The following is a 14918-nucleotide window of genomic DNA, read 5'->3' on the forward strand; positions in this document are numbered from 1 at the left end:
GCCGCGCGGGACCGCCCCGGCCGCCGGCCCGCCCCCCGCCCCTGCGCCCACCCCGCGCGTCCGGCCCGCCCCCGCGCGCCCCACCTGCCGCCGCCACCCGCGCCCGAAGCCGGACCCGACCCGAGACACCCGCGCCAGGTCGGGGCCAGCCCCATCGCAGGCTGCCGGAGAGTTCTCCCTTCCACCGGTCCCAGGGTCTTCACCTAACCAAGGTCTTCAGCCTGACGAAGCCCTCCATCCCAGTCCGTTCCAATATCCCTCGGGTCCTCTCGGCCCAAGATCCTCATCTAAGACCTCCCAGGAACCCCCATCGCAGGCAGCCTCCAGGTCCGAGCATCCCACGGATTCCCCATTTCCTGGGTCTGCCAGTCCCAAGTGTCAGATTCCCCATCCCATCCAACACCTGGGCCTCCTATCTCAGGCGACCTTCCTCCCGCCCACATCCCGGGTAGTCCCTGGATCTCTCATTCTAGCCAGTCCCCTGACCATTCCTCCATCCCACCCAGCCCCGTGTCCCTCCAGCCCAGGCAGTCCACATACAGTTCCCCCTTCCCAGGCAGCCCCTGGAACATCACTCCCCTATCCCCACACACAACATCACAGTCATCACCCACTCCAGCCAGTTCCTAAACTCTCCATCCAAGCCAGCACCCAGATCCCCTAACCCAGTCAACCCCAGGATCCCAAAGGTTAGCCAGTCTCTGGGTCCTCCAACCAAGGAAGTCCCAGGATCCCATCCCAAAAGCTCTGGGACTGCCCATTGCAGTCAATCTTAGGATCAAAGCTTCATTCATTCATTCAACTCTCACTTTCCATCCTCCTTTGGAGATGCTCTTCTCCATTCTGTCCATCATCTTCATCCAATGAAACTGTACCCATCCTTCAAGACTTAAATGCCCCCTTCCTGAAGCCAACCTTGATTTCTCTAGCCAGAAGTGCTTGCTCTCTCTCCTCTGGACCTCCCATTGCACTTCTCTACACTTCTCTCATGGCACTTGTGGAACAAGTGGAACCCTACTTTATAGCGCATTGGTTTGTGTTCTTGTTATAGCATGTCAGTTTGTGTTCTTGTTTTATGTCCTCTGCCAGGGTGAGCTCCCTAAAGCCAGAAACATGTCTTCATTCATCTTTGTGAGCAGTTGAGATAGAGGAAAAAGCATACGTTTTACAGTCAGACAAAACTGGATCTAAATTCCACCTTCTCCTCTCTGAACTTCCATTTCCCTATCAATACCACCTGCCTCACAGGAGTGGTCTTGGAAAAAAGCAAGTAAAAACGTTTGGCACAGAAAACACAACCCGGGGAATAGGAGAATATATTTGCAAATGATATATCTGATAAGAGTTTTGTATTCATAATATGCAAAGAACCCCACCCCCCTCTCCACTGTTGTTACAGCCCAACAACAACAAAACAACCCAATTTTGTTTTGAATGGGCAAAGAATTCGAAGAGACATTTCTCCAAAGAAGATGTACAAATGACCATAAGCTCATGAAAAGATGCTCAACATCATTAACCACCAGCAAAATGCAGATCAAAAACCACAATGAGAAAAAAAAAAACCACAATGAGCTTTCTGTGCTACCCACAAGGTGTTGTTCTGGATTCCTGTCGTAACCTAAAGGGAAACTTTCATGATTACCAGAGCCCTTGGGGTCCTGCAGATGAAGAAGGGGGCTGTCCTTAAATTCTTTGCAGCAGGAACCCTCTTAGGTGGCACCAACCTTGACTTCCAATCTTGACTTCCAAGTGGAACAGTACATGTACAAACGGAAAAGTGAAGGCATCCACATCTTAAATCTGAAGAGAGCCTAGGATAAGCTTCTGCTGGTGGCTTTTACCATTGTTGCCATTGAAAACCCGGCTGATATCGGAATACTGACCAGCAAGCTGTGCTAAAGTTTTCTGCTGCCACTGGGGCCACTCCTATTGCTGGCCACTTCATTCCTGGAAGCTTCACTAAACAGATCAAGGCAGCCTCCCGGGAGCCATGACTACTGGTCCCAGGCTGACCACCAGCCTGTCACAGAGGTGTCTTAGGTAACCTGCCTACCATTGCTCTGTGTAACACAGACTCTTCTCTGTGCCCTGTGGACATTGCAATCCCATGCAACAACAAGGGAGCACCTTAGTGGGTCTGCTGTGGTGATTGCTGGACCAGGAAGTTCTTTGTGTGCACACGTGGCATCATCTCCCATGAGTATCCATGGGAGATCATACCTGATCTCTGTTTAGCAGAGATCCCGAAGACATTGAAAAGGAAGAGCAGGCCACTGCTGAAAAAGCTGTTTAAGGAGGAATTTCAAGGTGAATTTACCGCTCCAGCTCCTGAGTTTACTGTTACTCAACTCAAGATCACAGACTGGTCTGAAGGTGTGCATATGCCCTCAGTGCCTTTCCAGTAGTTCCCTATCGAAGACTGGAGTGCTCAGCCCACCACTGAAGACTGGTCCGAAGCTCCCACTGAATGGATAGGAACAACTAGTGGTGGTCTTAAACTGTTCTTCCACAGGCTCTTAAACAAAAAACGGAAATAAAGTTGTCGAAAAATAGACATCAGCTTCTTTACACACACACACATACACACACACACACACACATCACTTCACACCCATTATGGCAGGTAAAACAAAAAGGACAGACAGAAGTATTGGTGAGCATGTGGAGAAATTGGAACCTTCATTCACTGCTGGTTGGGATGTAAAATGGTGTGGTCACTTTGGAAAACAGTTTGAAATTTTCCTCAAATGTTAAACATAGAGTTACCATATGACCCAGGAATCCTACTCCTAGGTGTATACCCAAGAGAAATGAAAACATATGTCCACACAAAAACTTCCACATGAATATTCATAGCAGCATTATTCATAATAGCCAAAACATAGAAACAAATGTTCATCTAATGATGAATGGGCAAACAAAATATGGTGTATCCACACAATGGAGTATTATTCAGCCATAAAAAGGAATAAAGTACTGATCCATGCTAAAACATGGATGAACCTTAAAAACATTATGCTGTGTTATACTCCATGAGACACAAAAGGCCACATATTATGATTTCACTTATATAAAATTCCAGAATAGGCAAATTCATGGAGACAAAAAGCACAGTGGTGGTTGCCAGGCATGTGTTGGGGAAAGAGGAGTGACTGATAACAGGTATGGGTTTTTTTTGGAGGGAGAATGAAAACATTCTAAAATTAGATTGTGGTGATGGTTGCACAGCTCTGTTAATTAAAAATCACTGAACTGTACATTTTTAAAGGGAGAATTTTATGATATGTGAATTTTATCTCAATAAAGCTGGTTTTAAAAAAAACCCAAATACCTTGCACAGAGTATAGCACATAACAGCAACTACAGTAATAATAACTAACACATCTATGGAGCTTACCATGTGCCAGGCACTGTGCTAGGCATTTTACATGTATGAGCTCACTTACTCCTCATGACAATCCAATGAGGTAGGCAGTGCTATTAGTCCCATGTTACAGGTAGGGAAACCCAGAGGTTGAATTGACTTGCCCAGAGGCATAGCCTGGATGCTCAGATGTTTCCATCTCGCTTCTTTGTACCTTTCCTCAGTACTTTATATAAAAAAGGTACCCATAAGTGTTAAATTAATATATGCATCAAATACTTCTATGTATCCAGTGATCACTTACAGAATATTTATTATGTAATAGGCAATACCTGCATTATCATCTTTATCCTTGCTTCTCCCATTCAGATTCCCTGTGGGGTATAGGGAAAATGGGTACAAAGGTTCATTCACAAAATACTTATTGCATGTCTGCCACGTGTCAAGCACTATTCTAGACGCTGAGGATATAGCAGTGAACAAAGTAGACAACAATCCCTAACCTCATGGAGCTGACATTCTGGTGGGTTAGACAGACAATAAACACAAAATATAGAAAGCAGGTTGGATAGTTTACTAGATTGAATAGTATCCCCTCGAAACTTGAGGTCCACCTTGTGACTGCAATCTTATTTGGAAATAAAGGTCTTTGCAGATGTAATCAAGTTAAGGCGAGGTCATACTCTTTTAGTGTGTGTCCTAATCCAATGACTGTTGTCCTTATAAAAAAAGGGAAATTTGGACATACACACACACACACACACACACACACACACACAGACACGAGGAGAATGACCTGTGAAGAAAGAGGTAGAGATTGGAGTCTACAAGCCAAGGAATGCCAAGGATTGCCAGCAATCACAAGAAGGTGGGAAGAAACAAGGAGGGATTTTTCCTTAGAGACTTCAGAGAGAGCATGGCCCTGGCAACACCTTGATTTCTAACTTCTAGCCCTTGCAACTGTGAGAGATTAAATTTCCATTGTTTTAAGTCACCCAGTTTGTGGTAGTTTGTTACAGCAGCCCCAGGAGACTAACACAGATGATGATAGATGCTCTGGAGAAAGACAACACGGGAAAGGATGACAGAGAGCCCTGGGTGAATCAGACATAGCTTATGCCTCAGAGAGCTCCCCATCTAGTCAGAGAGCTATGACCCTAAGTCACAAACAGGACCAACAAGACAATGTGTAAAGTGCCAGAGTGGAGGCACCAGGACTGGGGTGCTGGGAGGTCTTTATGAATATGAAGTTGTTTGAACTGAGCTTAGGATTTCAACAGGTGGAAGTGGTAGAGCGGAGAAATACCTGTTGAAGGGAACCACGTGTGGTGGGAGAAAACGAGCAGTCAGTAAAACAGTGTGTATTTAGGGAACCACACACAGTTTGGTTGAAGAGAGCACAAGAGATGCATGCATGAGCAGGTGTGTGTGTGTGTGTGTGTGTGTGTGTGTGTGTGTGTGTGTGTGTGTTGTAAGGGATAGGAGGTAGTGGGAAGACATGGCTTGATTTAGCTTGGAGAAGGCTCCATTGCCAAGCTGAAGCATCTGGACCTTTTCTTATAGGCAATGAAAAGTCATGGAATATTTTTGAGCGAGAGCAACATGGTAGGCAGGGAGGGGGTCCACATGGATATTATATGTACCAAATAATACACACTACAAGGTGAGTTTTGTGTTGGTTCATTGTTGTTTAGCAGAGACTGTGGTACTACCCTTTTTTCCCCTTGCCTGCTGGCTCCCAGAGTCATTTCCAAGAAGCCTCAACCCCTGGTGTGATTGTTCCAATTCCCCTTACCCTAGAGCTGGCTTTGCCAAGGAATATGGAGCTTGAGCAGGAAAGAACCCTGAAAACTACATCTCATCACTGCCAGTGGCCAGTCAACAAGAACTCATCATGATAATGAAAGCCAGAAAATATTTTCTTCAGATGCAAAGGTGGCATCTGTTCAAATTGGTTTTTCCTATTGCGTTCTCACAGCTCTGTCCATAAACAGATATTCTGTTATACTGGTTAGCTGCCAGACATAAAAACAGGAAAATCAAAATTAAAAAAAAAAACAATCATTGGTTTTTCCATCAAATCATTGGTTTTTCCATCAAAGAGTTTACAGTCCAGGGGCACCTGGGTGTCTCAGTTGGTTAAGCATCCAACTCTTGATTTCAGCTCAGGTCATGATCTCACAGTTCATGAGTTCGAGTACCGCATCGGGCTCTGTGCTCACAGTGCAGAGCCTGCTTCAGATCCTTTGTCTCCTTCTCTCTCTGCCCTTCCCCCATTCTCTCTCTCTCTCTCTCTCTCAAAAATAAATAAATGTTAAAAAATAACTTTAAAAAAGTTTACAGTCCACAACATCAGAGTTGAAGTGACCAAAGAGATTAATTCATTTTTCACATGAGAACACTGAGGACCCAAGAGAAATGATTTGCACATTTTTGCCGTGCGATCGCTAGGCTGCAATTCCTTACTTGGGCTAGTTCCTGAGGTCTGGTGTCCCAAAGAGTCTTAACATTGCAGACTTTAAAGAGCAGAATGGTAGGAAAGTGACCATCTTCAAGGAGCATAGGAGAATGAAAAAGGAAAGGAAAAGGAAGTCTCTCATCTCTGTGGGGTTCCCTAAAGAGATATCGGTGCTTGAAACTGAGACAGCATTTAGCTAATCAGTTAATCATCCTTCCAGCCCTCTTTCCTCTATTGGGGGAAGGGGCAAGATTTATCCAAAGTACCTGTCAGTCCTGAACAGTCTAACAGAAGGCACTCCGAATAGGCTAGTCTGGAGTTTTGTTTCAGGAAAAATTTTCTCTCTGAAGATGATTTGTAAGCTTGATCCTGTCAGAACATAAAACCACATAACCCAATGTGTTTCCAAATTTGTCCTAGCTGCCATAAAACTTTGAGCCAAATTCAGAGTCCAATTATAATCCAGTTCATTTTAGGTACCTGGCAACATCTATTCGTGCTTCCTTTACATGGTCTCTGGTCTGTTTTCTTCCACATTTTTATCCCTAATTGTCTTTCTTTCATGTTGTAACCGATGAGCCTCCTAATATCCTCTTTAAAGTAGGCGGGATATAAATCTTACATAAACTAAACTATATTTACAGATGCAAAGGGGATTTGAACTAGCGAAGAACATTTGAAGGAACAGATGATATTTGGCCTAGAAGAGAGCAGGCTTATGAAGACATGATTACTGGCTTCAAATATCCAGCAGGCTGTCAAGAGGGCAATGTGGTGAAATTATTATGCTTAGCTCAAAAGGGCACAACCAGAAGTAATGGGTGAAAATTACAGAGAGACAAATTCCCTGAGAAAACAAACCTCTTACAGGCAAAGCTTAGTAAAAATGGTGAGTTCATTGCTGGAGGTCTTCAAATAGTGGCTGGACAGCCTAATTCTGAGGGTCTGTTGCAGAGGGAATGGAAACATTGGATGGAGGGGTTGGATAAGATGATTTTAAAGGCCCTTTCCAGTCCTAATAGATGCAAAATGCAGCTCTAGGTGTAGAAAAGAAGACAGGAGAGAGGGGGGCCAAGTGGGGAAAGGAGACAGGAAAGAAAGAAACTGAAGTTCATCAAATGCTAGAACATTCTAGTTAAAAGCAGCAAACCCTAACTGCTTCTGAGATGCTTGCAAAGGGGAGAGTGGTCCAGAAACAGAATCCCAGGCTGCATTTCCCCAGTCCTATTCCATGTGACTCCTATGCGGCAGGAGAAATGAAAACATCAGCTCCATTGCTCCCACTGCTGTTATTCAGGAAAGAGCACATCAAGACTGTTAGAGCTGGAAGGAGACTTAGAGGTGATATAATCCCAACCCCTCATTTTAGAACTGGAGACAAAGAGGCCCAGAGAGTGGAAGGGGCCTGTCTACCTGTCAGCCACTTCACCGACCATGCGCTGCTGAAGGGCAGAGACCTTTTTTTGTTTACCTTTCAATCCCCCAACTGGACCTGGCTGCAAGTCCTTGCACATAGTGAATGCACAGGAAATCTTTAGAAAATCAAACTGAATTGCCCAGAACAGCTGGAAGCAGAAGCTAGGTCTTTTGACACCCTCACCCCCAGCCCACGATGCTTTCCATGACAAAAATTTTATCCAATTCAATTCAACAGACATTGATTTGGCATATCCGTGTGCCAAGCCTGGAGCTATAGCAAGAGATGAACAAGAGGCAGGCTGTGCCCTCAAGGAGCAAATAGTTCCTCCTGAGAGCTGGGCTCTTCCCCTCTTGGGCCCTGCACACCTGCTGTTCTTTTGGCATGGAAAAGCTCTTTTTGCTGCCTTTGCCTACTTACCGCCTATTCAGCCTTCAGATCTTAGTTCAAATGTCAGTTACTCAGCAGCACCGTCTCTCACTCCCGGATGAGGCAGATCCCTCTGATACACACTTTCAGGGAGTTGTTTTCCTTCCTTGAACTTAGCAAGTATGTAATTACATATTGATTTGTGCGGTTCTTTGTTTGCTTTCCCCCTGCCTCCTTCAGTAGACTGTTAGCTCTACAAGGGCAGATACTCCGTCTGTTTTGCTCCCCACTGTACCACGAGTCTGGCAAAAAGCCTGGGACATGGTAAGTAAGCAATAAGCAATCCGTGTTTGTTGAATACATGAATCAACAATCTAATGGAGTATACAGATAGATCAATTATAACAACAATTCAACATGATAAGGGATAGAAGGTAATACAGAAATCAATTCCGTAGGAGGGAGGAAGCCAGCTCTTGCATCAACGGATCTGGCATTGTAGAGTATGTACACTGCCAGATAATCAAAGCAGGGGGCCAACAGCATAGCCTTGAGAAGGTGCCTGTTGGGGGCGCCTGGCTGGCTCAGTTAGTAGAGTATGGGACTCTTGATCTTGGGGTTGTGAGTTCAAGCCCTCACATTAGGTGTAGAGATAGAAGGAAAGAAAGAAAGAAAGAAAGAAAGAAAGAAAGAAAGAGGAAAGAAGGGAGGAAGAAAGAAAAGAAAGTGTCTCTTGTGTTCTGACAAACCAAAGATGTGTGTAGCATCTATTTCCCCATTACCCAGAGAAGCAGGGTAGTTCTGCCACAGTGGGACAGACTAGGCATCTGAGTACCAGGCACAATTGGCAAAATCTGACCACATGGGGTTGGTAAGACCAAAAGGACGCCCCTGGGATTCAAAATCCACAGATCTCTCTGTTGCTCAGTGATGTTCTCTATAGGAGAAAGATCCACAGGATTGGCTGGTCCTGGAATGAGGGGGCAGTTCTACACCTATTGGGTGGGGGAAGACCTACTCCCAGGCGTAAGAGAGTGTTGCCCTCTAGTGGTAATAATGATGATAAAGATCATGATCATGATCATGATAATAACAAGTAGTGGATGTGGTCCTTGTTAGGGAAACTGACCATCCCAGTTTGCCTGGGGGACTGTTTCACCACCCAAGTTCCACTTCCCAGGGAACGTCTGAGTCCCAGGTAAACAGTTGGTCATCCTACTCCTTGATGGTGTTCGATGCACTGTGCATACACATGATCTCATTAGATGGTTCAAAACCCCCAAGGCCAGGAATCAGGATTCAGGTTCCAGAGATCTGTAGAGCTTTAAATATCCAGCTTGATTTCCAGATGAGAAAAGAAAGCCCAAGAGAAGTAAATTCCTTGTTCAACATCACATTACAAATTTATAGCAGAAGTGGGATCAGCAGGTACATGTCCAGACTCCCTGCCACTGCCTGGCATGCCCTTGCCTGCTTTGTTAGTTTGTCTAGGTCCCATATCCTCCAGGAGGCCTTTCCTAAACTACCCACCTCTCAATCATTTCAGAAGGCTTTCCCTGAAACACTCATCTGACACTTAGCATGTGCTATAAGTATTGCATTATTTTTTAATGCTTTAAATATATAACTGGAAAAAAAAGGAAAGTTCCTTGGCCTCACACCCCCAACCCCCCAGAGGTACTGGGGAGGAGAGCAGCCGCTGGGCATGAATCTCAGGTGTGCCTATAGTTTGTTCAGGGCCCTAAGGAAAAGGCATTTGGCACTGCAGAGCAAGGAAAGAAACAGGATTTTGCAATTACCAGGTGGGATGGATTTTAGAGTCAAGAGCTGAGCAGAGGTGAGAATGAATCCCTGCATCCTTAAGAGGAAAAGAGAGTGAGAGCCTTCCTTGCTCCAGTGATATCATCAGGGAAATAGGTCCTTGTTTCTTGCTACCAGAACTGCGGTGTCCTTTGGTGCTCTCCTGGTCCCTGACAAGGACCCCCCAGATCAGCTCTTGCCTCTCTCTTCCACGGAGACAAATTTGCAAACTCCCACATCTCTGTGGAAACGGCAGAGAGCAGGAGAGAAGAAAAAAGAAGAAAAATCCACCCACATGCCAACAAACTGGAAAAAAAATAACCCAGGCCTTGTCTCACTCAGCTGTTGGCTTGCTGCTCCCTCCCACTGTGATGGCTGCTTCTGCCTCCTGGACAGGGACCTGGCTCAGTGCAGCCTCCCTTCCCATCCTGAGCTGACTTTTGTCAATACCCCTCCCCCAATCTCAGCTATGAGAAGGAGGGTCCTATAGCCTAGGGATAGAAAATGTGGAAGGAAGGACTGACGGGGCCACCAAATGCTTGTGGCCAACTACAAACTCAGTTCCCATCACTGTCCCCCAAACCATGCAGGGGACCATCCTCCCATCCCGGGGAGAGAAGTCAAGGAGCTCTGTCCCACCAGGCAACTTCTCCCTCAGATGCTGTCCCCTGCCCATTTTCCCTGCTGCCTCTCTCTACCATTTCATTTTTTGGCTCTGTTTTTAGTCTAAGTCCCTCTATTCCAACCTTTTTGTGCCCTATCCTTTCTTCACCTTTTGCCCAGTTCTGGGCATCATACATTTTTTTTTAAAACCAACAAAATAAAGTGTGCTGATAGGAAAGGAGGGCTCTGGAAATCACTATTAGAAACTGTTAAGGAGGGGCGCCTGGGTGGCTCAGTCGGTTAAGCGGCCGACTTCGGCTCAGGTCACGATCTCGCACTCTGTGAGTTCGAGCCCCGCGTCGGGCTCTGTGCTGACAGCTCAGAGCCTGGAGCCTGTTTCAGATTCTGTGTCTCCCTCTCTCTCTGCCCCTCCCCTGTTCATGCTCTGTCTCTCCCTGTCTCAAAAATAAATAAACGTTAAAAAAAAAATTAAAAAAAAAAGAAACTGTTAAGGAAAATAGAGATGTTTAGCCTATAGGAGAGAGGATATGGACTCCTAAATCATGGAAAGATGGAACAACAAGAAGTTTTTTGGATAACTTTGTCTAACCCTTCACTTTTCAGCTGAGGTGACTGAGGCCCAGAGAGGGAAGAAGACCTGGGCTCTCAGGCAGAAGAGGGGACAGCTTTGGTTTGTGGGCCTCCAGAAAGCAGAAGGAGGATGAGTGGGTGAAAGATATGAGAAAGTAGATTTAAATGACAGTTTTGTTTCTTCCTTCCAATTCCTTACTCCTGTTATTTTTTTTTCCTTGTCTTACTGTTCAGGATCTCCAGTTCAATGCTGAACAAAAGGGACAATAATGGGCATTTTTGTTTTGTTATTCATCTTAAAGGGAAGTTTTTCAATGTTTCACCATTATATATGTTTGCTGTAGGATTTTGGAGAATGCTTTTTATCAGGTTAAGGAAGTTCCCTCTTATTCCTAGTATGCTAAAATATTTTTTTCTTACTAACAGGTGTTAAATTTTATCAAAGTCTTCCTCAGCATCTTTTATAATGATCATGGTTTTTTTATTTTCTAATCTGTTTATGTGGTCAAGAATGCAGTATTTAGCTCAAGAGAAATATGAAGTTTCTAACATACAAAACCACCCACAGAGGCATTGGCTGCCTCATAGATCAAAGTAGTCAGCTCCAAGTCACTGGAAATGTTCAGGAGGAAGTTTCAGGCATTCAATAAATATTTAGGTACCAGGGTCTGCTCCAGATGTAGACAACTCAGTAGTGAAGAGGGCCCAAGCTCTCCTGGTGCTCACATTTTAGAGAAAAGATGATAGATACAAACAAGCAACAAATACAAGAACAAGATCATTTCAAAAAGTAAAAGTGCTTTGAAAACAAATGGAAAAAACTGTACAAAGGCAGTGTGACTGGGTAGGGATGGGGAACAAGATTAGAGAGTCAGAGAAGGTGTCTCCAAGGAGGTGACAGTGAAGGCAATATTGAATGGTAAGAAGGCAGTCATTTCATGAAGGTCCAGAGGCATGGCATCCCAGGCAGGGTGAAACACAAAGGTAAAGGCCCTAAGGTGGGGATGAGTTTGGTATATTCAAGGGACTTCAGGAAGAAGTCTCACTAGAGAGACCAGGGAGACTGGTACTAGATGAGGCAGGAAAGAAGTTCTGGAGCAAGACCGTGTAGGGTGTATTTGTCATAAAAAGAATGAAATCTTGCCATTTGCAACAACATGGATGGATCTAGAGGGTATAATGCTAAGTGAAATAAGTCATCCAGAGAAAGACAAATATCATATGATTTCATTCATATATGAAATTTAAGAAACAAAACAAACAAGGGAAAATAGAGACAGACAAAAAACCAGACCCTTAAATACAGAGAATGAACTGGTGTTTGCCAGAGGAGAGGTGAATAGAGAGATGGTGAAATGGTAAAGATGAAGAGAACACTTATCTTGATGAGAACTGAGTAATGTATACAATTGTTGAATCACTATATTGTACACTTGAAACTAATATAACACTGTATGTTAATTATCCTTGAAGTAAAAAAAAAATAAATTAATTAAAGAAAGACTGTGTAGGATCATGCCAGCCATGTGAAAGCGTTTAGAATTTTTTCAAGTTTATATATTCATTTCGAGAGAGAGAGAGAGCAAGAAAGAGAGAGTGAGCACAAATGGGGGAAGAGCAGAGAGGGAGGCAGAGAGAGGGGCAGAGAGAGAGAGAATCCCAAGCAGTCTCTGCACTGTCAGCACAGAGCCCAATGTGGGGCTAGAACTCACCAACTGTGAGATCATGACCTGAGCTGAAGTCACACGCTTAACCGACTGAGCCACACGGGCACCCTGAAAGTGTTTAGATTTATTGTCAGTTCAGTGAAAAGCTAATGGAGACTTTGAGCTGGGAGTGATATGATCTATGATCATTCTGTGTGAGGTGAGGAGAATGGATTATAGTGAAGGCAAAACTGGAAACAGGTAGACAAGTTAGGAGGCTGATTATGAAACCAGTTAGGAGGTCAAGGTGAGAGACCATGATAGTTTGGGCTATGATAGTGATGGTGAAGTAAGTTAAGTAGACATATTTGGGATATGTTTTTACCTGAACATCATTATTAATCAACTTGATCTCATTGGCATTTATAGACTACTCCATCCAACAGCAGAGTGCACATTCTTCTCTAGACTGCAGTGAACACTCACCAAGATAGACCATGTTCTGGTCCATAAAACACATTTTAGCAAATTTAAAAGAATAGAAACCATACAAAGTGGGGCGCCTGGGTGGCTCAGTCAGTTAAGCATCCACCTCTTGATTTCAGCTCAGGTCATGATCCTGAGTTCCTAAGATTGAGCCCCACGTTGGGCTCCCAAGCTGACAGTGCAAAGCCTACTTGGGAGCCTGCCTCCCTCTCTTTCTGCCCCCCCAAAATAAATAAATAAACATAAAAAAAAAGAAATAATACAAAGTATGCTCTCAGACTACAATGGAATTAAATTATAAATCAATAACAGAAAATAGCTGGAAAATCCCCAAATGTTTCGAAATTAAACAATGCATTTCTAAATAATGCATGGGTCAAAGAAGAAGTCTCAAGAGAAATTTTAAAATATTTTGAGTTAAATGAAAATGAAAATATAATTTATCAAAATTTATAGGATTGTAGAAAATCCCGAGCAATCTACACACATTCATACACCCACACCCATACACACAACCTTCTGGAACTAATGAGGACATACATAGCAAGGTTGCAGATACAACTTCAATATGCAAAAATCGATTACTTTCTTATTATACGAGCAATGAAAAAGTAGAATTTGAACTTTTAAGAAAATAGTACTACTTCCAGCAGCTGCAAAGCAATGAAGTACTTAGGTGTAAATATAACAAAATATTGCACAGGATCTTAATGTGAAAAACTACAAAACACAAGTAAAAGAAACCAAAGATCTAAATAAATGGAGAGATATTCCATGTTCATGGATAGGAAGACTCAGTGTTGTTAAAAATGTCAGTTCTTCCCAACTTGATCTATAGATTTAACATAATTTCAGTTAAAATACAACCAAACTATTTTGTAGCTATAAACAAAGTGATTCTAAAGTTTATATGGAAAAGCCAATGACCTAGCACAACCAAAATGATACTGAAGAACAAAGTAGGAGAATTCATACTACCGATTTCAAGATAGCTACAGTACTATAAAGTTACAGTATATAAGGCAGTGGTATTAAAAGAAAGAATAGACACATAGATCAATGGAACAAAATGAAATATATTTTAAAATAGAGCCCCCAAACTTGTTGATGGATGTACAGGATGAAGAAAAGAAGAGAATCAAGAAGGACCATCTGTATGAGATGAGAGGAAGATTGGGTTAGATCATTTAAAAAAATCCTTCCAAACTTAAGTTTTAATAAAGATTTGTAAGGTCTATGATTCCTTGGCCTGCCCCACATATTTCTCCTAACACACTACAACTATACTTGTGGCTGGTGTCTCCCTACTTACAGATCCCACACCTCCAAGCTCAGGCTTCCCACTCCCCTTTCCTCTTTGGAGGGGTTACTGGCAGCTCTCTGCAAGTGGGAGCCAATGAACAGGGTGAAGCTGCCTCTAGTCTTGGTTTTAAGAGGCTTCAAGCTATGTGTATCAAAGATCCGGTTACCCTATAATTATGTGTTAGTGAAGCATGAGGGAGGAGCTGGAAAAGGGAAAGGCGAAGGGAAGGAGAATGAGGAAAAGAGTTTTGGAGAAGATGAAGAAAGAGAGACCATGAGAGGAGAAAAGGAAATGAATAAATGATCTGTTGGCAGAAAGTGGGGAGAGGAGCAGGCCACAATAGCACACAGGAGCCCCTAGGAATAGGGTGCATTCAGCCCTGCTAGCCTCAGCCCATTTCCTCAGCAAAATCCCCTCCCTATTTGCAGCCCTAAGAGAGCAAAGAGACTGTAATACAGAAATGATCCTCTGTAGTGACTACATCCGGTCAGAGTGGAGGGGTGGATGAAGAGAAATAGGCGGAGTTAGAGCAATGTGCTTAACTTTCTGTCAAGTCACAGACCTGCTTGAAAATGTGATGAAAGCTATGGTCTGCACACTCTCCCAGAAAAAATGCTAATGCACATAATTGTACCAAATTTTGCCTGCAATTCAGCATGTTCATGGATTTTCTAAAACCCCCTAGGGTCCATGAACCTCTGTGTAGAATCTCTGAATAAGAGAATACTTAGGAGGTGAAAACCAACACTATTAGTAAATGGATTGCATATGGTAGTTAAGGGAGTGAGTCAAAGAAGAAGCCTGGATTTATGGCTGAGGTTGCTGGGTAAATGATGGAATGATTCACTGAGACAGAGAACACCCAAAGAAGAATGGTT

General features: G+C 43.6%; 1 pseudogene; it reads left to right on the plus strand.

The window, feature by feature from the left end:
* Window positions 1-1637: 1637 nt before the first annotated feature.
* On the plus strand, window positions 1638-2540 carry LOC125931301 (40S ribosomal protein SA-like; annotated as a pseudogene).
* The last annotated feature ends 12378 nt before the right edge of the window (window positions 2541-14918 follow it).

This window comes from Panthera uncia, chromosome X, assembly GCF_023721935.1.
Source record: "Panthera uncia isolate 11264 chromosome X, Puncia_PCG_1.0, whole genome shotgun sequence".
Taxonomy (NCBI): Eukaryota; Metazoa; Chordata; class Mammalia; order Carnivora; family Felidae; genus Panthera; species Panthera uncia.